The sequence below is a fragment of the Tamandua tetradactyla genome, chromosome 6 (genome assembly GCF_023851605.1).
Source record: "Tamandua tetradactyla isolate mTamTet1 chromosome 6, mTamTet1.pri, whole genome shotgun sequence".
NCBI classification, from domain to species: Eukaryota; Metazoa; Chordata; class Mammalia; order Pilosa; family Myrmecophagidae; genus Tamandua; species Tamandua tetradactyla.
The window spans coordinates 109,330,140-109,355,495 of record NC_135332.1 but is presented as its reverse complement, the minus strand read 5'-3'; positions in this window follow the sequence as shown (position 1 = coordinate 109,355,495).

Genomic DNA, 25,356 nt, shown 5'->3' with positions numbered 1-25,356 from the left:
AAATACTTTTACAATAGTATCAATTGCTACCATGGAAAAAATGCTAAAAATCTGGTAAAAATTAATGAGATGATACACAAACACTCTGTCTTCTTGCTTCAAAAACACATCATTTTTTTATTTGACAAATATCTAAATTTTGAAGAAGACATCAGGAACTTTAAAAATCTGAAAATTTTTAAGTGGCATGGAATAGCTTAAAATAGAAACATTATAATGAAATAGAAATGATAAATTTATTAGAAAGGCTCTTTCTCAATAAGAAGTGTGAGGGTACTTTTCTAGAACTGCAGTGGATACAAAAACATGAGTCAAACATAAACTCTACCTTCTTGGGAATTACAGTGTTATAGAAGAGTTCAGAGATGGCCATTAGAGTAGAATGGCGTTTGTCGTTTGAGTTTGGTTGCCCAGCATCTGAAACCTCTTGTAACTGTAGAGAATCTCCTATTAAGTGAGTCTTTGTGAGAGATAGAGATTTCCTGCCTACAACAAGATCAAGGAATCAGGTATTACTTGTACTTGGCTCCTGCCATTTAGACAGTGGGCATACAGCCTAGGATTAGTCAAATGTCTGCACTCCCCTGGGACTTAGAGTCATGAGAAAGTGATGCAAAGATGAAGCCTGGTGAGAAGAGATCCTGCAACAGCAGGCAGTGGGATGTGGTGACAATAAAGGTGGTAGACTCCTTGACAAATGGCTGCTTTTCAGCCTCTCATCCCTTCTGTGAGTCTTCACCACATCGGTTCAATATACCTTTCTGTTGTTCTTTTTGTTTAAAATAATTGGAGTTGGCTATTGCTGTTTGCTACCAGGGACCCAGATTGGTATAGAACTATGAACTCTGAAATTTGCCCTTGTGGGAAAATTTTATAGCATTTGGTTTGTTCTTTGAAGAACAGTGTAGATACTGGTAATATGGGACAAGAGTACCCAACGTAAGGCAATTGCATGAGCAAAGGCATTATGGTGGGAAATTCCATTTATCTCATTTACCCATTCATTCTTTCAATTTGTACTTATTGATTTTCCACTCTAGGTATGGCAGCACTCTAGGTACAGTGGCTACAGTGGTGGACAAGACAGGCAATGCCCCTGCTCTCAGGGAGTGTAAATTCTCATTATGGGAGATCAAACAGACAATAAAGAAATAAATGAGACCATATAACATAATTTCAGATAGTGATAAGTACCATGAAGAATTCTGGAGGTGGAGCTGCCATTTAAGCATGCAAGTAGCTCACTGAAATATTCCAGTTAGCTGAAGTTCATGGTATATGGTGAGGAGTAGAGCATAAGTCTAGGATGAATCTAGACAGAGAGCCCTGAAGGCCAGAACTCTGTTCTGTAGCCAAAATAGAGTTATTAATAAGGTTTGATTTGAGGAGGGATATGATCAGAAAAAGTTTTCAGGTAGATTCAGCTGGCATCAGTTGATAAACTGGATTGGAGAGTGGAAAATTATGATGCTGTTTGGGCAAGCACTAACAAGATGTTTAGGCCATGTTGCCCTGTCTTCATGAAATCATGAAGAAAGTTTTATGAACTTTGATAAAAGTTATAAACTTTTATATTTAGAGACTTATAAAGTTTTATAAGCCTCAATCCAAATGCTAAGTTTTAGAAAACTAGGTTAGACCATAGGGAGGACTTCCTCATCCTAAGAATCTTAGAACTAAAGCTGCAAAATGGCCTGAATTATCCCTCTCCCTGAATCCCTTGCAATGTAACTGCAACTCTTTTCATCAAGATGTGGAATCTCTTTCCCTAATCCTTGAATCTGGGCTGACCCAGTGACGTGCTTGGCCAATAAACCATAGCCAGTGGAGATGTGTACTACTAGAGCTGCTAGACCCTAGCCCACCCACCACACAACTGTAGTCACCTGAGCAAACCCAAGTCTGGCTTCAATTAGACTGATGTTTTACACAGTTTGTTATACAACAATAGCTAACCAACACAACTTGCTTTATTTGTCCCACCACACAAACTGTATTTGGAGCAAACCACCCTGATGTCATCAATCTGGGATAGCTTGGGTTTGGTTACTGTATGGAAATGAGAAGATTATGAGGGAAAGAATTGGCTGGGCCTGTTTTAAGGTAATTGAACTCATGTCTCCTTACTACTTAGACCACGTTGAAGCATCTGGAAAGAACAAATCCATGTTTCAACCAGGCAAAATGATGCCACCCACTAGGTTAGTGGCCATTATTCTAAACCAAACCAACCAAATCAGTTTTTCCCCCCTTGGGTCTATAGTGAATGGGGAAACAGGCAGTGAGAGACAAGGAAAGGGCTTACATTTTCTGGAGGCCAGATGACTAGAGTTAGGTTTAAAGATTAAGCGGCTATTGCCAAAGATCAGGTTAAAGATGAGAGCCAAAATAAGATAGTAGTGGAAGGTTGGAGGGGAGAGGGACTGAGAAGAAAGGATTGAAATTACAATATTACAGAAGTGAAATTGGCAAAGGTTTATAATTGTCTGGAAGTGGGCAGTGAGGATGGGCAAGGGATTTGCTCGCAAGCGACCAGGAGACCAGGAAGGTAGCAGTAGTGTCATCAGCATAAAGAAGAACAGAGGAAGAAAGTTGGGCAGGGAAGATGAAAGTCTTCTACATTTCCATGGTAGGCTTAGTGAGTTTGAGGGTTAAAGAGACAACTTGGTGCAGAAGTCTAGCAGGCAGTCAGAAATGAGAAACTGAAACTTGAGAGAACTGTAGGACTGCAGACTGGAATAGAGATTTTGGAGTCATGTTTACAGAGGTAAGGGACCACTGGATGAGGTTGTGTATGAGCCAGGAGGAAGCTACGTGCTTGTGTCCACACGAATGTCCTGTAGGCTAACAAGAGAAGAGCTTCGAGCAGAGATCTTTGGAGAACACCTGTATTCAGGGATGAGGAGAGATTGAATCTGAATAGAGATAATTATAGTACAATGAAGAGAGGAAAATGTTTTAGGAGAAAGACTTTATAAGAGATTGCTTCCAGCTTAGGAGTTCAGGAAAGGTTTCGAATGCGACATTTAAACTGGGTCCTATGACATGGAATTTAGACCCAGGGACTGGGGGATGCATGAGAAGGAATAGGGGGTTCAGTTTAGAGGAAAGAGCAAATACACAGAGATTAAAGGGCAAGGCGCTTATAGTAAGAAAAAGTGTTAAGATGCTATGTACAAAAGAGCTTTGAGGATTCAAGTAACTCCAAAGACTTTGGGGGTTAGAATAAGTTGTTCAGAAGCCAGAACTTCCTCTCCTGGCACTACCAGAAATGATCTGGTATATCAAACATACCAGGTTGACTGGTATGTTTTTTATTGTTGTTGTTAATAACATTTATTCATGTTATGTGCAAAGTTTTAGTTTTTTGTTTGGTTATTAAATTCTATTTCTTTGTGAACTTTCTCCTCTACTGCATTTATCATAGGTCTGAACATTGTGATTTCGTGTAAATGTGACTGAGTGGGGAAGGGTCGTCTGAGAATCAATTAGCAGAGGAAACTCCACAGATTAAGAAAAACATTTCTTCTAGTTATCTCACATGACAAGAAGCAACTTTTCTCGTGGCTTTGTTCTAGAGCTGTATTTAGACTTTGTGTTTTTAAATAAATCTTCTCCTTGTAAAGCAATCCTTTGGTTAGCATCTTTTATTAGTATTTTTGTTTTATGTTTTTTCTGTTCCTTCGTACCCCCATGTGTTTATTGTAATTTTACTGACTTGCAGGCAGTCTGGTTTATTATAACTCATGATAGGTATGTTGCAATTATGTTATTTTGCTGCTGGGGCTGGATACTGAGGGCACACATACAAGTACCAAGTTGTCAGGACATATCATTGCCAACAAAGTTTTTAAGCACTGTCAACAACATTCATGTCACCTAAAATAGGTTCAATCTGAATCAAGAATCGACATATGGAGATGCGTTAAGGAAAATCATGACAAACGTACAGACTTAAATTTAGTTAGTGATCCATCTTTTTCCGTCAACTCTAAGAATATCTTAAATATAAAGAGAACATGTCATAGAATATCTGAAAAGTGTTTTCAAGGTTTTCCAGGAAAGCAGTAGCAGAAAAAAATTATTAATGGGAACTCTGATGAGATTTATCACCAGCTATGGTACCTGTGTTGAAAGGAGGCGACAGTCATTCTCTGTCAAACCCCATTTTTGAGAATGGGACCCCTGCAGGCCCTGAAGGGTTTGTGCTTTCAGAGCAAGAGTAGTGACTGCTCTGGCAAAGGTTCTGTTCTAGAGCCTAGAGTTCACAGGATGACTGACTATGGAGATGGAATCTTGTAACACATATGTGTCTTGTCCCTCTCACTCCATATCTCTGCGAAAACTGTAAAAAGCTTTGATCATTATTAACTCATTCCATTTTCTAAGGTCAGTGATTATCATTAATTATATTCACTTACTCCTAAATGAACAAATTTTACTTTAAACTTAACTAAATTAAAAATTTTTATTAAAGCAGTTGTAGATTTACAGAAAAATCTTGCATAGAGTTCCCATCTGCCCCCTCACACACATAATTTTCTCTATCATTAAGCACTCCATTAATGTGGTACCTTTCTTACAATTGATGAAACAAAATTATTGTAATTATAAAATTAATTGCATTAACCTATCTGAATTTGAATACTGACTTCCACTCTAAGAATTGTTGAGATTTTTAAATACTATCAGTGGAAGAATTATTTTAGCTGCATTAAAACATTTTTGATACTGCTAAAATATAATAAATATAACTTGCTTGGCTATAGCCAGTAAAGTTTTGATAATATTATGTGTTGTTTATCTAAAAAATAAATTCATCCTGAGATTTTTCAATATTAATTTCATTTCTACCCCTCAACTTATTATTATTGTAAGACTTTGTTTTTGAGCTGTGAATAAAACATTCAACGAAAACTGACTCTTTTTGTTTGTTTTTTCTTCAGAAATTCCTACTGGTTTCTAATCTAAAGTTCTGGGTGTAGGAGAATGCCAAGTGATTTTAACTTGAAAAAGGGATGGCTTCAAATGTTATTTTCAGATTTGCATAGTGCCCACTCCGAAGATACCAACTTACTCTAAGGTAACATCATCTTTCTTTCAGTTAAAAAAGTTTTAAAATTGATCTCCTTGCTTCCACTCTTCACCCGGAAAACTGTTGTTCTCACAGGAGCCAGAGATATCTTCAAAATATAAATCTAAAAAATGTGAATCAGTCATTTGTCACTTCCCTGATAAAAAAACAAAAACAAAAACAAAAAGGACAAAAACCCTTCCAATGGCACCGCATCACACTTGGAATAAAACCCAAATCCCCATATCCGTAACCAGTAACTATAGGGGCATATAATGATCTGCTGTACTCTCCCATCTTCCCAGTCACATTGGCCTTTTTCACCCAAAGGACATTTGTATATGTTCCCTCTGCCAAGAAAGTCATCTCCTAACCTTTGCCTAGTAAAATTCCTCAGTTTATTAAGATCTCTGTTCAGACGTTAACTTCTCAAAGATGCCTTCTCTGGCCATTGTATTCCACTTCCTGGTACCTTATCCGGTTTCATATTTTTCATAACACCCAACACTAACTTTGTAAGTTAGCTTCAGTTAAGTCAGGTTAGGTTACTTGTTTATTTATTGCCATTCTCCTCCATTAGAATTTTAACTCCATCAAGGGAGGGATCTTTCTCTATTCATTTTTATCTCTAATGCCCAGCAGAAAGTCTAACACATAGTAGCCACTCAACAAATATTGGTTTGATAAATAAATGAATGAAACCATGGAATTAAAAAATCTTTTAAAGGACTGCCCTCCACCAGATAAAATCTCTGTAACCAAGTCCCACGAAATCTTAAATATTGGGTGCAATGGTAGTTCAGTGGTAGAATTCTCACCGGCCATGTGGGAGACCCAGGTTCAATTCCCGACTTACACTCCCCCCTCCAAAAAAAAAAATTAATAAATGAGGCTGCAATAATGGGATACTCACATGGAAAAAGAATGAAGAGTGATCCCCACCATACAGCATACAAAACAAAAATCTTAAATACCTTATTCCTTCAACTTTTTTAAAGTAAATATTTGATCCTAAGACAGGTTACTGGACTCAAAAGTGTAGGAATAATACAAGTGTCTTCTTTAACTCTGTTACATTTCATATAAAAATGGGGGGGCTGCGAGGGTAGTTCAGTGGTAGAATTCTCACCTGTCATATGGGAGACCTGGGTCCGATTCCTGCCCCAGGCACTTTCCCAAAAAACAAAACAAACAAACAAGCAAACAACCAACCAAAAACCAACCAAACAATTCAGCAAATGATGCTGCAATAAAAGGATACTCACATGGTAGAAGAACGAAATGTGACTCCACCACACAGCATACAAAAAAAAAAAAAAAAAAAAAAAAGATAGCTAGGTTTAGAGATATTTATTAGTAGGAAAGAATGTTTGGTCACTGATTTTCAGGTCCACTGTAAAAAAGTTGGCTATTCTGAGCTATGTTGATTCTGTTCAACATTTTATCAGCATTTTATATTGCTATTCCGTGGCACGTGGGTAGGGACACCTCGTTCCCCAAAACCCTTCTACTTCTGCCACAGCAAGAGAGGACTGCTTTTCAAAAAGAAAGTAAACCTCAGACAGGCAGACCCTTAAATATTTATAACTCGAGGTGAAAATTTGTGATTTTTGTATTTGCCAGTCTTCCCACAACCCTTAATTGAACAGATGAGTTTTGTATTGTACCCTAAGAAAACAGCTAAATTGATTACGTGTTCTTGTTTGTGTTTTTTTACCTCAAAGGTGAAAATGAATTTAGAAGAATTGACCCTCTGTGAAACATCTCCTGTGATAATTCAGATTCATAGAAATGATATCATGCTTTTTTTCTTTTAATGAATAAAGAAATACTTGTATGTCATTTTTAAACTTCAATACTTCTACTGTGTTATAAGGAAAACTAGTGGCTGCTCATTCCTCTTTTCTCAGATAATTCCTGCTCGACTGAGGCAGTCATGTACACTGCTTTTAGCTGTTTTTATTTATAATGTTTTCTGTATTAAATCACACTTCAATTTTAGATATTATCTATTAATATGCTACTGTGGAAGATGCAAATTTAGCTTCCTGATGCCACCCAAACAAGCACACATTTTTCACCCACTTCATTCTCTCAATATAGTTAGTTATTACACCATTTTTTGTTAAACCAATATTTTTGTTATATGAATATGTAATTATTATTTATAAGAAGAGTCATGCAATGTGCAGTGATTAAATTTCTGTTCTTTTACAACTTGTTTTTCTTGATGTTAGTAATGAAATTTTTTTGGGGGGGTGCATTTAGTTTTCTGTATAATAATAACTAATTTAGCCCCAAACTTTCTGCCAGAGCTCTAAAGCGTCTCTCCCTAGGTTCAGCCACATGAGATAGTCTATTGGTTTCATTTTGTTTTCAGAGCCTCCAACCTCCTGCTCTCATTGGGCCTGGCTGCTCTCTAGGACTGCTCCCCAGCTATGACCCAGGGGCTCTCATTCTAGGGACTCTTCCTCCCTTTCTCCTGTATTGAAGCTTCTTTTTCCTGGATTACAGTATTTCCCTTTCTTGGTTTCATCCCCTTCTCTTGCTAGAGCACATCCTTTCTTACCGTTTTGAGAAAAGGTGCATCAGGAGCTAATATTTGAATCCTTCAATGTCTGAAAAATAGTTTCACTATACTCTCACACTAGATTGATAGTTTGATCGGATATACTGATTTCAGTTGGGAAATCATAATTTTCCATAATTTTGAAGACCTTGTTTCATTGTCTTCTAGCTTCTAATTTGCTGTTGAGAATGCCTTTGTCATTCTCATTTATGGACCTTTGGGTATGAAGTGTTTTTATTTTCTGTCTCTGAAAGATTTTAGGTTCTTATTTTTGTCCCTATTAGTCTATAATTTCATAGTGATATGCCTTGGTGCAAGTTGTTTTCTCTGTCCTTTTTTTTTTTTTTTAGGCACAAACATCTGGAAACAAAAATCTGGAGACATTTAGGCTGTCTCCATCTGGAAATGGATGTCCTTCAGTTCTGCAGAATTTTCTTGAATTATTTCTTCCCTACAATTTTTCCAGTTCTCTCTTTATGAATTTAGTAGACCCTAAGCCCCTGGACTGAGACTCTAAATTTTAACATATTTTTCCCCATTCTAGGTATGTTTAATTTTTTGTTTTATTTTTGGGACGATATCTTCAACTTTATCTTCTAACCCATCTGTTAAAATATTTAATTTTCTACAAAAATTAATTTTTAAAAACATTGTCCAGTTATATATTATAATTTCTTTTATTTATCTAAGGGTATTATTGTGGTAGGATGGGCTCTATATTATTTGTTTTCCCTTGTTTCTTTTTTCTGGTTGTTTCTATTGTCTCTAGGGGATTTTTTTTTCAAATTCTGGTGATGCTTCATTGTTCTTTCATATTCAAGAATTAAGTGCCGATATACTGTTTGCAAGCTCCAAGTACATGGGTAGAAATTACCTTTACCTTAGAGTCATGTTTGGACTCATTCATTTAATTGGAGGACTCCCAACTGATAGCATCTGAAAAACTTCTGCCTTGGCTAGGTCACTTTTCCCAGAGAGAAATCTTCCAATCTTTTGCCTGGAGGATATAAACGTGGCTGTTAATCAGGTATGCAGACTTTCATTTGACTCACCTCTTTTTGTGATGGTACTCTAATTCCATCTTCAGCTTGGCCTGGTGAACCTAGTCCTGTCTGGTTCGATTCACCCAAATCTCTGCCGAAGTGAAGAAGAGAGGATTTTCTGTTTGGGGAAGGAGATTTGGGTTTCTCACTACTTGTTTTAGAGAACATGAATGAATCCCTTTGATTTTCAGCCCAGCTGCATCCCTTCCTTCCAAGACAGTTGAGGCCTCAAATTTCTGGGATTTTTCTGGGCCCCTGCAGGAGGAATTGGCTGAATTTAGCTCTCCCCTCTTCATAGTACAAGCATAGGGATATTGAGGGTTTGGTTCTAGACTACTGCAATAAAGCGCATATTGCAGTTAAAGTGAGTCACACAAATATTTTGGTTTCCCATTCCACATAAAAGTTATGTTAACACTATACTGTAGTTTATTACGTATGCAATAGCACTATGTTTAAAAACCTAATGTATATACCTTAAGTAAAAAGTACTTCATTGCTAAAAAATGCTAACCATCATTTGAGCCTTCAGTGAGTTGTAATCTTTTGTTGGTGGAGGGTCTTGCCTTGATGTTGATGGCTGCTAAATGATCAGGGTGGTGTTGGCCGAAGGCTAGGGGTGGCTATGGCAGTTTCTTAAAACAAAACAACAATTAATGTCACATTAATTGAGTCTTCCTTTCAGGAAAGATTTCTCTGTAGTGTGCAATGCTGTTTTTGTTTTTTTTTTTTTTGGTTAGTTTTTTTAAAGCCATTTTATTGAGATAAATTCACATAACATACAATTCATCTAAAATGTACAGTCTTCTAGTATATTCACAGAGTTGTATTTTCATGACCATGATTAATTCTAGAACATTTTGACCCACAATAGGGTTCACTTTGTTACACAATCCTCATGTTACATTCTCTGGCTTTCCTTTTAGTGATATACACAGCCCAAATCACACCCACAATAATGTACTCCCATCAGCTCTATCCATTTCCAAACATTACAATCAACTTTATTACAAATTCTGCATAAATTAAGCAATAGTTTCACATTCTTTGCTCTCGTTCTGTCTTCTGTTGACCTATGTTCTAGATATTAACACCATGAGTTTGCTAGTTATATTTAGTTCATATTGGTGAGGTCATGCAATATTTATGCTTTTACATCTGGCTTATCTCACTCAACATAATGTCCTCAAGTTTCATCCATGTTGTCACACGCATCAAGATTCATTTCTTCTCACAGCTGAATAATATTCCATTGTATGTATGTTCCACATTTTGTTTATCCATTCATTGCTTAATGGATACCTGGGTTTTTTTTTCTCCATGTTTTGACAATTGTCAGTAATGCTACTATGAACATCAGGATGCAAATGACTGTTAACATCTCTGCTTCAGTTCTTCTGGGTACATACCTGGTAACGGAATTGCCAGATCATATGGCAGTTCCATATTTAGCTTCCTGAGGAACAGCCAAACTGTCTTCCACAGCAGCTGTACCATTTTATGTTCCCACCAACAGTGAATAAGTGTTCCTATTTGTCCATATCCTTGTTCCAACACTTGTGGTTTTCTGTTTTTTAATAGCCATTCAAGTAGGTTTAAAATGAGATCTAATTGTAGTTTTTATTTTATTTCCTTAATAGCTAGTGATGTTAAACAGCTTTTCATGTGCTTTTTATCTGTTTGTATATATTCTTTGGAAAAAAATATCTACTCATGTCTTTTACCCATTTTTTAATTGAGTTGTTTGTCTTTTTCCTCATTGAGTTGTAGAAGTGCTTATATATGCTGGATATTAAACTCTTATCAAATATGTGGTTTCCAAATATTTTCTCCGATTGAGTAGACTGCCTTTTCACCCTCTTGACAAAATCCTTTGAAGTACAAGAGAGTTCAGTTTTGAGGCAATTCCATTCCAATAAAAGAAAAAGTCTATTTTTTCTTTTATTGATCGTGGTTTGGGTGTAAGGTCTAAGAAAACGTCTCTACCATAAGATCTTGAAGATGGTTCCCTGTTTCTTTTAGGAGTTTTGTGGTTCTGGCTTTTATATTTAAATCTTTGATCTACTTTTAGTTAATTTTTACATAGGTGTGAGATGGAGCCTTCTTTCATTATTTTTAATATATCCACTATTCTTAGCATCATTTGTTGAAGAGACTGCTCAGTCCCACTTGGGTAGACTTCGGGGAGCCTTGTGAAAAATCAATTGGTTATAAATCTGAGGGTCTTTTTCAGAATTCTCAATTCAGTTATATTGAACAATGTATTTATCTTTATGCCAATATCATGCTATTTTTACCATTGTAGCTTTTAATATACTTTAAATTCGGGAAGTGAAAGTCCTCCAACTTCATTTTTCTTTTTCAAGATGTTTTTGCCTATTCAGGGCCCTTTACCCCTTTACCCCTCCAAATAAATTTTATAATTGGATTTTCCAATTCTGCAAAGTAGGCTGTTGGAATTTTAATTGAGATTGTGTTGTGTTAGTTGCAAGCTGTTGGAAGGCAATATACCTGAAATGGAATGACTTTTTAAAAGGGGAATTTATTAAGTTGCAAGTTTATAGTTCTAAGGCTGTGAAAATACCCAAATTAAGGCAAGCCTAAAAAAATTTCCAATCTAAGGCATCCAGGGGAAGATAGCTTTGTTCAGCAAGGCCAATGACATTCAGGGTTTCTCTCTCAACTGGAAAGGCACATGGCGACATCTGCTAGCTTTCTCTACAGACTTCAACAGCTTCTCCAGGGCTCTGTCTGTTCTGTTGGTTCTGGTGGCTCTAAAGGTTCTTTGAAATGGTTTCCTCTTAAAAAACTCCAGTAAGCAGCCCTACCCTGAATGGGTGGAGACCCATCTCCATGGAAACCATCTAATCAAAAGTTACCATCCACAATTGGGTGGATCATATCTCCATGGAAACAATAAAAAACATTCCGCCCAGTATTATTGAATGAGAATTAAAGGACATGTTTTTCTGGGGTACATAATAGCTTTAAACTGGCACATATTGAATCTGTAAATCAGTCTGAGTAGAATTGGCATCTTAATATTTATGCTTCCAATCCATGAACACAGAATGTCCTTCAATTTATGTAGGATTTCTTTGATTTCTTTTAGCAATACTTTGTAGTTTTCTCAATATGGGCCCTTTATATCCTTGGTTGAATTTATTCCTAGGTATTTGTTTCTTTTAGTTGCTATTGTAAATGGTATTTTTTTTTTCCTGATTTCCTCCTTAAACTGCTCATTACAAGGGTAAAGAAACATTGCTGATTTTTGCATGTTGATCTTGTATTCCGCTACATTGCTGAACTCATTTTTAAATTTTTGTAGCTTTGTTCTAAGTTTTTTTTTTTTTTCCACGGGCAGTTTCCGGGAATCAAACATGGGTCTCTAGCTCAGCAGGTGAGAGTTCTTGCCACTGAACCACCATTGTACTGCCCCTTTGTTGTAGTTTTTTGGTGACCTTCTAGGTAGGATTTTATAATCTGCAAATAGTGAAAGTTTTACTTTTTCTTTCCAGTTTGGATGCGTTTTATTTCTTTTTCTCGCCTAATTGCTCTAGCTACAACTTTGGTGACAGTGAACATCCTTGCCTTGTTCCTGATCTGAGCAGGAAAGCTTTCATTCTTGAGTACAATTAGTTGTGAGTTTCAGATATATGCCCTTTATCATGTTAAGAAAGTTTCCATCTATTCTTATCTTTCAAATTGTTCTTATCAAGAAAGAATGCTAGGACGGGCCATGGTGGCTCAGCAGGCAAGAATGCTTGCCTGCCATGCCAGAGGACCTGGGTTCAATTCCTAGTGCCTGCCCATGTTAAAAAAAAAAAAGAAGAAAGGATGCTAGATTTTGTCAAATCTTTTCTGCATTAATCAAATGATCATGTCGTTCTTTCCCTATCAATTTGTTAATGTGGTGTATTATATTAATTTACTTTCTTGTGTTGAACCACCCTAGCACTTGATCATGGTATATAATTCTTTTAATGTGCAGTAGGATTCAATTTACAAGTATTTTGTTGAGTTTTTTTGGCATCTGTATTCATTAGAGAGATGTTCTGTAATTTTTCTTTCTTGCATTATCTTTATCTGCCTTTGATATTAGGCTGATGTTGGCTTCATAGAATGAGTTAGGTAGCATTCCTTTCTCTTCAATTCTTTGGAAGAATTTGAGCAGGGTTGGTATTATTTAATCTTGGATGATTGGTAGAATTCACCTGTGAAGCCATCTGGTCTTGGGCTTTTCTTTGTTGGGAGGTTTTGGTGACTGTTTCAATCTTTTTACTTGTGACTGCTTTGTTAAGGCCTTCTATTTCTTCTGGAGTCAGGTAGGTTATTTATGGATGTGCTGGCTTGAAAGCATTATGTAACCTAGAAAAGCCTATTTTAATCCTAATCAATCTTGTGGAAGCAGCCATTTCTTTTACTACCTATTCAATACTGTAGGTTGGAAACTTGATTAGATTAGAGATGTGGCATGCCCAATGAGGGTACTAACCTTTGATTAGAGGGAAATGTGACTCTACCCATTCCAGATGGTCTTGATTAGTTTACTGGAATACTTTAAAAGAGGAAGCATTTTGGAGACAGCACCAGAGTCACAAGAATCATGAGAGCCCATGTGGCCACAGACCTTTGGAGATGTAGAAGGAAAACACCCCTGGGGGAGCTTCATGAAACAAGAAGCCTGGAGAGAAAGATAGCAGATGTCTCCATATTCACCACATGCCTTTCTAATTGAGAGAGAAACCCTGAATGTCATTGGCCTTCTTGAACTAAGGTATCTTTCCCTGGATGCCTTAGATTGAATATTTCTATATCCTTCATTTAATTTAGACATTTTCACAGCTTTAGAACTGTAAACTTACAAATTAATAAATTCCCCCTTTTAAAAGCTGTTCTGTTTCTGGTATATTGCATTCTGGCAGCTAGCAAACTAGAACTGCAGGTTTCTAGAAAATCGTCCATTTCATCTAAATTGTCTAGTTTGTTGACATACAGTTGTTCATAGTAGCCTTATATGATCTTTTTTTTTATTTCTGTGGGATCAGTAATAGTGTCCCCCGTCTCATTTCTTAATATATTTATTTGCATTTTCTCTTTCTGTCTTTGTCAATCTAGCTAAGAACTTACCAATTTTGTTGATCTTCTCAAAGAAACACCTTTGTTTTTGTTGATTCTATTGTTTTTTTTTTACTCTCAATTTCATTTATTTTCGCTCTAATCTTTGTTATTTCTTTCTTTCTGCTTGCTTTGGGATTACGTTCCTGTTCTTTCTCTAGTTCCTCCAGGTGTGTTATTAAGTCTTTGATTTGAGATCTTTCTTCTTTTTTTTAGCATGGGCAGGCACGGAGACTCGAACCTGGATCTCTGGCATGGCAGGTGAGAATTCTGCCATTGAGCCACCATTGCACTGCCCTCTTTCTTCCTTTTTAATGTAGGTGTCAAAGGCTATAAACTTCCCTCTCATCACTGCCTTCACTGCATCCCATACAAGTTTTGACATGTTGTGTTGTTTTCCTTCATCTTGAGATATTTACTGATTAGTCTTGCAATTTCTTCTTTAACCCACTGATTGGCTAAGAGTATGTTTTTTAACTTCCATAAATTTGTATATTTTCCAGCCCTCCATCCATTATTGATTTCCAGCTTCATTGCATTATGATCAGAGAAAGTGCTTTGTATAATTTCAATGTTTTTAAATTTATTGAGACCTGTTTTGTGACCCAACATGTGCTCTACTCTTGAGAATGAACCATGAGCATTTGATAAGAAAGGTATATCCTGAGGTTTTGAGGTGCATTGTTCTGTGTGTCTGTTAGGTCTAGTTCATTTATCAAACTATTCAAGTTCTCTGTTTCCTTATGTATCCTTTTTCTAGATGTCTATCTATTAATGTGGATTGTGTTTTGAAGTCTCCAACTATTATTGTAGATATGTCTATTTATCCCTCCAGTTTTGCTGGTGTTTGCCTCGTGTATTTTGAGGCACCCTGGTTAGGTGCCCAGATGTTTATGGCTGTTATTTCTTTTTGGTGGATTGCCACTTTTATTAATACATAGTGTCCCTCTTTGTCTCTTATGAAAGCTTTGCATTTAAGTCTATTTTGTCTGATATTAGTATAGCTACCCTCACTATTTGGGGGTGTTCTAGTTTGCTAGCTGCTGAAATGCAATATGCCAGAAACAGAATGGCTTTTTAAAAGGGGAACTTAATAAGTTGCTAGTTTACAGTTCTAAGGCCGAGAAAATGTCCCAATTAAAACAAGTCTATAGAAATGTCCAATCTAAGGCATCCAGGGAAAGATACCTTGGTTCAAGAAGTCCAATGAAGTACAGGGTTTCTCTCTCAAGTGAGAAGGCACATGGCGAATGCAGTCAGGGTTCCTCTCTCAGCTGGAAGGGGCACATGGCGAACATGGCATCATCTGTTAACTTTCTCTCCTGGCTTCCAGTTTCATGAAGCTCCCCGGGAGGCATTTTCCTTCTTCATCTCCAAAGGTTTCAGGCTGGCGGACTCTCTGCTTCGTGGTGCTGAAGCATTCTCTGCTCCCTCTGAATCTCTTATTCTCCAAAATGTTTCCTCATTTATAGGACTCCAATAAACCAATCAAAACCCACCCAAATGGGTGGAGACATGCTGTACCCTAATCCAGTTTAACAACCACTCTTGACTAAATCCCTTCATCCAGGGAGATGATCTGATTACAGTTTCAAACATACAGTATTGAATAGAGATTATTCTACCTTTACAAAATGATATTTTGATTAAAGCATGGCTTCTCTAGGGGGCATACTTCCTTTCAAGCCAGCACAGAGGGATATATTTTCCGTGGAATATATTTTTCCAGTCTTTCACTTTCAACCTATTTCTATTTTGGGGGTCTTAGATGAGTCTCTTGTAGATAGCATATAGATGACTCTTATTTTTTTACCCATTCTGCCAGTCTGAGTCATTTTATTAGAGAGTTTAATCCATTATTATTCAGTTATTACTCTAATGGCAGTTACTTACCTCAACCCTTTATCATATAATATCTTATTATATAATATCTTATTTTTGTCTCTCTTTTTACCCTTTTAGCTACCTTTATTGATACACTTCATTTCTATACTCTCCTCCAAGCCTATCTCTCCTGTATTTCCTTTCAGCCTGCAGGATCCCTTTAATATTTCTTGTATGGCGTATCTCTTGTTCACAAATTTACCTTCTGCTTATATGATCTTAAATTCTCCCTCATTTTTGAAGGACAGTTTTTCCAGATAAGAATTCTTGGCTAGCAATTTTTCTTTTTCAGCATCTTAAATATATCATACCACTGTCTTCTCACCTTCATGGTTCCTGATGAAAAATCAGTGCTTAATCTTATCAGGAATCCCTTGTATGTGATAAATTGCTTTTCATTGTTGCTTTCAGAATTCTCTTTATCTTTGGCATTTAACATTCTGATTAATATATGTCTTAGAGTAGGTCTATTCCGATTTATTTCATTTGGACTGTGTTGTGCTTCTTGGACATGGATATCCATATTGAGTAAGAGTTGGGAAATTTTTGGCCATTGTTTCTTCAAACATTATTCCTGCCCGTTTTCTACTCTCTTCTCCTTTTAGGACACCCATGATGTGAATGGTTGTGCATTTAATGTTGTCAATCAATTCCCTGAGACTCTGCTCAATGTTTTCTATTCTCTTCTCTAAATGTTTTTTCATCTGTTTAAATTTGAGTACTCTGTCTTCTAGCTTGCTGATCCTTTCTTCTGCCTCTTCAAATCTGCTGCTGATGTGCCTCTAGTTTACTTTTCAACGTTTTTTTTTTAATTGTAAAATATAACATATATACAAACAAGCAATAAATTTCCCAAGAACATTTTAACAAGTAGTTATAGGGCAGACTTTAAAGTCTGGTATGGGTTACATTTCCACAATTTTTCATTTTTTCTTCTAGCTGCTCCAAAACACTGGAGACCAACAGATATATGATGATTCAGCAGTCATATTCATTCATTAAATCTTATCTTCTGTTTTACTACTTCTTCTCTTTAAATAACATATATACATAAAATCAATAAATTTCAATGTACATCACAATTCATTGTAGAACAGATTTCAGAGTTTGGTATGTGTTACAATTTCATGGTTTAGGCTTTTATTTCTAGCTGCTCTAAGGTATTGGAGGCTAAAGGAAATAACAGTATAATGATTCATCATTCATACTCATTTGTTAAACCTGACCTTCTCTGTATAACTCCACTATCACCTTTGATCTTTCTCCCACTCTTTAGGGGTATCTGGGCTATTCCTGTTCTAACTTTTTGAAGCTGGCAGGGGCTGTCAATAATATGTGATAGAGGGATGGAACTAGTTGATATCTGGAAAGGCTCGCCCCTCTGTATTTCGGGACTCATCTGGTCCACGGATCCATCTGGAGGTTGTAGATTTTGGAGAGTTACCCTAGTGCATGGAAACTTTGTAGAATCTTATATAATCCCCTAGGTATTCTTTAGGATTGGCAGGAATGGTTTTGGTAAAGGTTTGACAAGTTATAATAGGCAGAAATGTCTAACTGAAGCTTCCATAAGAGTAACCTCCAGAGTAGAGTAGCCTCTTTACTCTGTTTTAACCCTCTAAGCCACTGATACCTTATTTGTTACACTTTTTTCCCCATTTGGTCAGGATCCCATGGTACCATGGTACCAGGGCTAAGCTCATCCCTAGGGGTCCTCTCCCACGCTGCCAGGGAGACTTTCATACTTGGATCTCATGTCCCATGTCGAGGGGAGGGCAATGATTTCACTTGCAGAGTTTGGCTTAGAGAGAGAGAGAAAGGCCACATCTGAGCAACAAAAAGAGGTCCTCCTGAAGTCAAAGGACTTAACCAGTACTTTTTGATTATCTGCTTAATATACTCTTGGATGTATCTAGGCATTACATTAAGCTATAGAGGATTAAAGGCTCTCCTTCTTATTCTGGGCTCCCTGTGTTTGGACTGTTTAAATGAGCTATCCAGACAGGTGGATTAGATTATGTGCTACAGAAAACCTAGGTTCTGGGCATAATAAAACTTTCTTCCTTTGGTCTCAAAGAGTAGGTGAAGTTCTAAAATACATGCAATGTCTTCCTTACCCTGAATTACCTTAATCCCAACCCAATTGGCTTCATTTTATCTCCAAATGCCAGGTTCTACATATATGAACAGTCTCTCAAAATCCAGAAATAGCAATTACCACTCCAAACTAAATGTGATTTCTATAAAAGTTTATGATCTGGGCCCCAGTTTTCTTATATGTATTTTCTAAATGAGATCATACAATAATTACTCTTTTGTTTCTGGCTTATTTTTTAAAAAACTTTTTTATTGTATAATATAACAAATATAAAAAGCTAAGGAAAAAAAACAATAGTTTCAGAGCACTCTTCAACAAGTAGTTACAGAACAGATCCCAGAGTTTGTCATAGGGTAAGATATCATCTCAGATTTTTCATTCTAGCTGCTCCAGAACATTGGAGGCTAGAAGATTAAATAACTTTTTATCATCACAATGGACTTTTTTTCTTTTTTGTGAAAAATAACATATATTTAAAAAGCAATAAATTTCAAAGCACAGTGTAACAATTAATTATAGAACAGATTTCAGAGTTTGGTATGGGTTACAATTCCACGTTTTTACTTCTAGCTGCTCTAAGATACTGGAGACTAAAAGAAAATATCAATATAATGATTCAGTACTCATACTACCTTCTCTGTATAACTCCACTATCACCTTTGATCTTTCTCCCACTCTTTATGGGTATTTGGGCTATGCCCATTCTAAGTTTTACATGTTGGAAGGGGCTGTCAATAATATGGGGTAGGAAGATGGAACTAGCCAATGTTCTGGAGAGGTTGGACCCTCTAGCTTTCAGGATTTATCTGGTCCAGGGACCCTTCTATAGGTTGTAGGTTTCTGGAAAGCTACCCTATTGCATGGAACCTTTCTAGAATCTTATATATTGCTATAGGTGTTCTTTAGGATTTACTGGAATGGTTTTGGGTTTGGCAAGTTATGATAGGTAGCAATGTCCAACTGAGGCTTGCCTAAGAGTGACCTCCAGAGTAGCCTCTCAACTCTATTTGTACTCTCTCAGCCACTGATACCTGATTTGTTACACTTCTTTTCCCCTTTTTGGTTAGAATGGCATTGTTAATCACATAATTCCAGGACCATACTTATCCTTGGGAGTCATCTCCCATACCACCAGGAAGACTTTCACCCTTGAATATCATGTCCCATGTAGTGGGGAGGGCACTGATTTCACTTGCAGAGTTGGGCTTAGAGAGAGTGAGACCACATCTGAGCAACAAAAGAGGTCCTCCAGAAGTAACACTTAGGCATACTTATAGGTAGGCCAAGCTTCTCTGCTATATAGATAAGCTTCACAAGAGCAACCCTCAAGATCAAAGACTTGGAGTATTGATTTGGGTGTCCCTAATGTTTGACTCAGTATCAGGGGTTTCCCTGGTGGTAAAGTTTAATAATTCCATATTTTTTCTCCCATCCCTCAAGGGACTTTGCCAGTACTTTTGATTATCTGCTTATTATACTCTAGGATGTATCTGGCAGTACATTAAGCTATACAGGATTAAAGGCCTTCATTCTTATTCTTGGCTCCCTACATTGCAGTTGTTTAAATAAGATCTCCAGACAGGTTGAGTTAGATTATGTATTACAGAAAATTTAGGTTCTGGACAAAATAAACCTTTCTTCCCTTGGTCTCAGAGAGTAGGTGAGGTTCTAAAATATAGACAATGTTTTCCTTACTCCTGTGTTCTGAATTACCTCAATCCCTAACTGATTGGCTTCATTCTTATCTCTACATACTAGTTATACATATATAAAACAGTCTCTCAAAATTCAGAAATAGTAATTACCACTCTGGACTAAATGTGACTGTTATAAAAGCTTACAGTCTAGGCCCCTGTTTTCTTATAGGCATTTTCTAAAGGAGACCATACAATAATTGCTCTTTTGTTTCTGATTTATTTTGCCTCACTAAATATTCCACAGGTTCATTCACATCATTGCATGCTTCACAGCTTTGTTCCTTTTTATAGTAGCACTGTGTTCAATCATATGTTTACACCATCATTTGCCAATCTACTTCTCAGTCAGTGCATCTTTCAGCCACCTCTATCTACTGGGCCTCATGTATAATGTCCAAAGTCAACAATCCACCGACACTCTCAATTTTAGACAATTTCATTGTTCTCAAAAGAAATATAGCCAATAAACACACCCTCACCGAACAAAAAATCTAAACCTCCCCCAACTCTTGTTCCTCCCCCCATTATGTACACCTGGTATTGCTGTGGTACCATTGATCTTTACTTGTTAAACATAGCCCAGAGCATGCAATAGCAATTTCCCCCCATACCCCAAAATTATACACTCTTTATACAAGATTCACACCTTTGCAGTAATTCCTGCAAGAATTTATTTATATTTGTAGTGTTACTTAGTGGGACTCATGAGTCCATATAACTTCTTCAATCAGTTCACCTTCAATATAATATTACTTATAGACCCACTAGTGAACTGCCTTCACTTCTGTCTGTTCACTTACAATTAAGTTCAATCTCATTAGCAAACTGTTCACCCATCTCAATCTTCTGTGTATCTGTAGGTCTCCAATATTCTGTATTATAAACCTCTGATTTTACCTTTACCATGGTCACAAAACTGGAATCATACAGTATCTGTCCTTTTGTGTCTGGCTTGTTCACTCAGCATTATGTCCTCAAGGTCATCTATCTTGTCATGTGCTTCAGGACATCATTTTGTCATTCTGCTGCATAATATTCCATCATATGCATATACCACGTTTTGTTAATCCACTTGACTTTTGATGAACACTTGGATTTTTTCCACGTTTTAGTGATTGTGAATACTGCTGCCATGAACATTGGTGTGCAAATCACTGTTTATGTCACTGCTTTCTGCTCTTCTGTGTATATACAGAGTAGTGGTATTGCTGGATCATAGGGCAACTAGATGACTCATTTCTTAAGGAACTGCCAGACTGTCTTCCATAGCAGCTGTACCATTATACATTCCCACCAGCAGTGCATAAGTGTCCCAATTTCTCCACATCCCCTCCAACATTTGTAGTTTCCTGTTTGTTTAATAGCAGCCATTCTTATAGGTTTGAGATGGTATCTCATTGTAGCCTTGACCTGCATTTCCCTTATAGCTACTGAGAATGAGCATCTCTTCATGTACTTTTAGTCATCTGTATTTGCTCTTCAGTAAATGTCTATTCATATCTTTATCCCACTTTATGGTTGTGTTGCTTGTTCTTTTGTTGTTGAGTTGTATATTTCTTTATGGATACAGGATATCAAACCTTTATCCAATGTGTGATTTCCAAATATTGTCTCTCATTGAGTTGGATGCCTCTTCACCTTTTTTGATAAAGTCTTTTGAGGCACAAAAGCATTTGATTTTGAGGCGCTCCCATTTATCTATCTTATTTTCTGTTGCTTGTGCTTTGGGTATAAAGTTTAGAAAGCTACCTCCTATTACTAGGTCTTGAAGATGTTTCCCTACATATTATTCTAGGAGCTTTGTGGTACTGGTTCTTATGTTTAAGTGTTTGATCCAATTTGAGTTAATTTTTGTATAGAGTTTAAGGTAAGGGTCCTCTTTCATTCTTCTGGCTATTGATATCCAGTTCTCCCATGTCTATTTTTGAAAAGACTATTTTTTTTTCCAGTTCAGTGGATTTGAGGTCTTTGTTGAAGATCAGTTGACTGTAGATTTGGTGGTCTATTTCTGCACTCTTGATTCAATTCCATTGGTCAATACGTCTATCTTTGTGCCAGTACCATGCTGTTTTGACCACTGTGGCTTTATAATAATTTTTTAAATTGGAGAGTGTTAATCTTCCACTTCATTCTTCTTTTTTAGGATGATTTTAGCTATTCAGGGGTCTCTCCCTTCCAAATGAATTTGGTAGTTAGCTTTTCCAAATCTTCAAAGTAGGTTGATAGAATTTTGATTGGTACTGCATTGAATCTGTAGATCAATTTGGGTAGACTTGGCATCTTAACTACATTTAACTTTCCTATCCATGAGCATGGAATGTCTTCCCACTATTTAGATCTTCTTTGATTTCTTTTAACAATGTTATGTAGTTCTCTGTGTACAGGTCCTTTATATCCCTAGTTAAGTTTGTTCCTAGATACTTGATTCTTTTAGCTGCTATTTTGAATGGAATTTTTTCCTTAATCGACACCTTAGTTAGGTCATTGCTTGTGTAAAGAAACATTACTATTTTTGCACATTAATTTTATAAACTACTACCTTGCTGAATTTGCTTATTAACTCAAGTAACTTTGCTGTAGGATTTTCCAAGTATAATGTCAGGTCATCTACACATAGTGAAAGTTTTACTTCTTCCTTTCCAATTTGGATGACTTTTATTTCTTTTTCCTGTCTGACTGCTCTCACTAGAACTTCTAGTACAATGTTGAATAATAATGGTGGCAGAGTGCTTCTGATCTTAAGGGGAAAGCTTTCAGCCTCTCGCCATTGAGTACAATGCTGGCTATTATGCCTTTTATCATGTTGAAGAAGTTACCTTTGATTCCTACCTTTTGAAGTGTTTTTATTAGAAAAGGATGTTGAATTTTTTCGAATGCCTTTTCAGTATCAATGGAGATGATCATATGATTTTTCACTTTCAATGTATTAATATACTGTATGACATTAACTGACTTCCTTATGTTGAACCATCCTTGCATTCCTGGTATAAACCCCACTTTGTCTTGGTGTATAATTCTTTTAATAGTCTGTTGTATTTGATATGCTATTATTTTATCAAGAATTTTTGCATTCACGTTCATTAGGGAGATTGGTCTGTAGTTTTTCTTTCTTGCAGCATCTTTACCCAGTTTTGGTATTAAAGTAATATTAGCTTCATAAAATGAGTTAGGTAGTGTTCCTTTTTCCTCAATTTTTTTGAAAAGTTGAGCAGGATTGGTGTTAGTTCTTTTTGGAATGGTTGACAAAATTCCCCTGTGAAGCCATTTGGCCTTGGGCTTTTCTTATAGGAAGATTTTTGATGACTGATTGAATCTCTTTACTTGTAATTGGTTTGTTGAGATCTTCTATTTCTTCTTGAGCCAGTGTAGCTTGTTTGTGTGTTTCCAGTTATTTGTCCATTTCATCTAAGTTGTCTAGTTTGTTGGCATATAGTTGTTCATAGTATTGTCTTATTATTATTTTTTATTTCTTCAGGGTCTGTGGTAATGACACCCCTGTCATTCTGATTTTGTTTATTTGCATCCTCTCTTTTTTTCTTTGTCAGCCTTGCCAGTGGCTCATAGATGTTATTGATTTTCTCAAAGAACCAACTTTTTGGTTTTATTGATTCCTTCTATTGTTCTTTTAACTCTGTTTTAATCTTTGTTATTTCTCTTTCTTCTATTTGCTTTGGGGTTAGTTTGCTGCTCTTTCTCAAGTTCCTCCAGGTGAGCAGTTAAGTCCTCAATTTTACTCTTTCTTCTTTTTTAATATAGGCATTTCAGGCAATAAGTTTCCCTCTCAGCACAGCCTTTGCTGCATCCCATAAGTTCTGTTATGTTGTATTCTTGTTTCCATTCATCTCTAGATAGCTACTGATTTCTCTCCAATTTCTTCTTTGACTCACTCATTGTTTAAGAGTGTGTTATTTAATCTTTATATATTTGTAAAAGTTCTTGTTCTTTGGTAGTTATTGATTTCTAGCTTCACTCCATTGTGATCAGAGAAAGTGCTTTGAATAATTTCAATGTTTTTAAATTTATAAAGACTTGTTTTGTGCCCCAGCATATGATCTCTCCTGGAGAATATTCCATGAGCACTAAGAGAAGAATTTATATCCTGGTGTTTTGGGGTATAACGACCTATATATGTCTGTTAGGTCTAATTCATTTATGAAATTGTTTAAGTTCTCTATTTCCTTGTTGGCCCTCTGTCTGGATGTCCTGTCAATAAAGGAGAATGATGTATTGAAGTCTCCTACTATTATTGTTGAAACATCTATCGCTCCCTTCAGCTTTGCCAATGTCTGTCTCCTGTACTTTGGAACTCCTTGATTGGGAGCATAGACATTTGTGATTGCTATTTCTTCCTAGTTAATTGTCCCTTTTACTCATGTATAGTGTTCTTATTTGTCTCTTATGATTTCTTTACATTTAAAGTTCTATTTTGTTTAATATTAGTATAGCTACTTCTTCTTTCTTTTTGTTACAGCTTGTGTGGAACATCTTCTTCCATCCCTTAACTTTCAATCTGTTTGTATCCTTGTGTCTAAAATGAGCCTCTTATAAGCAGCATATAGCTGAATTATATTTCTTAATCCATTCTGCCAATCTGTATCTTTTGATTTGTAAGTTTAGTCCGTTAATATTCAAAGTTATTACTGTAAAGGCCCTTCTTGAATCCACCATCTTATTCATTGGATTTTATTTGCCAGATTTATATGTTCTTTCCCTTTTTTATCCTTCTTTCTCTTTTTACCTTTACTGATAGTCTTCAATTCTGTGCCCTCTTCCTCTTCCAGATCTCCATCTCCTGTCTTTTTTTTTTTTTTTCCAGCTGGGAAAACTCCCCTTGAGTATTTCTTGTAGAGCTGGTCTCCTGTTGATGTATTCTCTCAGCCTTTGTTTGTGAACATTTTAATCTCTCCCTCAGTTTTCAAGGGAAATTTGGCTGGCTACAAAATTCTTGGCTGGAAGTCTTTCTCTTTCAGGATTTTAAATATATTATACCACTGACTTCTTGCCTCCATAGTGCCAGTTGAGTAGTCTGAACTCATCTCATGTGGTTTCCCTTGTATGTAGTAGATAATTTTTCTCTTGCAGTTTTCAGGAATTTCTACTTCTCTTCAACGTTTGACAGACTGACTAGTATGTGTCTTGGGGAAGGCCTATTTGGATTTATTCTATTTAGAGTTCATTGGCTTATTTTATTTATATCTTTTATAAAGGTTGGGAGGTTTATAAAAAAAAAATTATATCTGCTACTAATCTTCCTAGCCCTCTTTTCCTTCTGGACACTGATGATTCTTACATTTGTGTGCTTTGTCTTGTCCATCACTTCCCTGAGATCCAGTTAAAATTTTTCCATCTTTTTTGTCATTTGCTCTTTTATGAGTTCAAAATAAATTGTTCTGTCCTCTAGTTTGCTTATTCTTTCTTCTGCCTTATTTGTCTCTAGTATATTTTTTATTTGGTCTACAGCATCTATAATCTCTATGATATCTGATATTTTTCTGTTTATTCCTTCAAATTCTTCTTTATGCTCTTCTAGTGTCTTCCTGATATCCTTTATGTCATTAGCCATCCCACTGATTTCATTTAGTAAAGTTATATGAGCATCTTTGATTAGTTGTTTCAAAGTCTGTGTCTCCTCCAGAATTTTAATTTGGTCATTAGACTGGACTATATCTGTTTGCATCTTCATATGGTTAGTAATCTTCTGTTGTCTTTGCTGCATGTAAATATCTTGATAAGGTTACTTTGGATATGGATTTCCTTCAGTAGTCTAAAGTTTTGTATGTGCAGGATGGGGGATGTGGGGAGGGGCACAATAGTGCAGTGGCAGGTTGCAGTGCAGATATATGCACAAGTCCAGTACTCTGTGCTTGTGCTTG